Below are 1,465 nucleotides of genomic sequence, written 5' to 3'. Positions count from 1 at the left end.
TTGTTTGTTTACATTTAGCTTAATTACTCGGCCCCTGTTTGTCGTAGCCCAAAGTTTTTAGTATGGTTAGATGGGGGACAAATTGGACAATAACATACTCAAATGACATCCCCGTATCTCTAGTAGACACAGAGTTATGGGCCTGCAAAGTATAGTCTTATGCATTTCCTATGGAGGGGTTGTTTGTTTACGTTTTGCTTAAGTACTCGGCCCCTGTTTGTCGTAGCTCAATGTTTTTAGTATTGTTAGATGGGGGACAAATTGAACTATAACATACTCAAAGCACATCCCCGTATCTCCAGTAGAAACAGAGTTACGAGCCTGCAAAGTATAGTCTAATGCATTTCCTATGGAGGGGTTGTTTCTTTACGTTTTGCTTAAGTACTCGGCCCCTGTTTGTCGTAGACCAAAGTTTTTAGTATGGTTAGATGGGGGACAAATTGGACTATAACATATCCTAAGGACATCCTTGTATCTCTAGTAGACACAGAGTTATGGGCCTGCAAAGTATAGTCTAATGCATTTCCTATGGAGGGGTTGTTTGTTTACATTTAGCTTAATTACTCGGCCCCTGTTTGTCGTAGCCCAAAGTTTTTAGTATGGTTAGATGGGGGACAAATTGGACAATAACATACTCAAATGACATCCCCGTATCTCCAGTAGAAACAGAGTTACGAGCCTGCAAAGTATAGTCAAATGCATTTCCTATGGAGGGGGTTTGTTTCGTTACGTTTTGCTTAAGTACTCGGCCCCTGTTTGTCGTAGCCCAAAGTTTTTAGTATGGTTAGAAGAGGGACAATTTGGACTATAACATATCCTAAGGACATCCTCGTATCTCCAGTAGAAACAGAGTTACGAGCCTGCAAAGTATAGTCTAATGCATTTCCTATGGAGGGGGTTTGTTTCGTTACGTTTTGCTTAAGCACTCGGCCCCTGTTTGTCGTAGCCCAAAGTTTTTAGTATGGTTAGAAGAGGGACAATTTGGACTATAACATATCCTAAGGACATCCTCGTATCTCCAGTAGAAACAGAGTTACGAGCCTGCAAAGTATAGTCTAATGCATTTCCTATGGAGGGGGTTTGTTTCGTTACGTTTTGCTTAAGCACTCGGCCCCTGTTTGTCGTAGCCCAAAGTTTTTAGTATGGTTAGATGGGGGACAAATTGGACAATAACATACTCAAAGGACATCCCCGTATCTCCAGTAGAAACAGAGTTACGAGCCTGCAAAGTATAGTCTAATGCATTTCCTATGGAGGGGGTTTGTTTCGTTACGTTTTGCTTAAGTACTCGGCCCCTGTTTGTCGTAGCCCAAAGTGTTTAGTATGGTTTGAAGGGGGACAATTTGGACTATAACATATCCTAAGGACATCCTCGTATCTCCAGTAGAAACAGAGTTACGAGCCTGCAAAGTATAGTCTAATGCATTTCCTATGGAGGGGGTTTGTTTCGTTACGTTTTGCTTAA

Source organism: Phalangium opilio, unplaced genomic scaffold (genome assembly GCF_054372755.1).
Source record: "Phalangium opilio isolate 3A_F unplaced genomic scaffold, DU_Popi_V2 ptg001421l_1, whole genome shotgun sequence".
NCBI lineage: Eukaryota > Metazoa > Arthropoda > Arachnida > Opiliones > Phalangiidae > Phalangium > Phalangium opilio.
The sequence above is the reverse complement of the archived record's forward strand: the minus strand, read 5'-3'. Positions refer to the sequence as shown.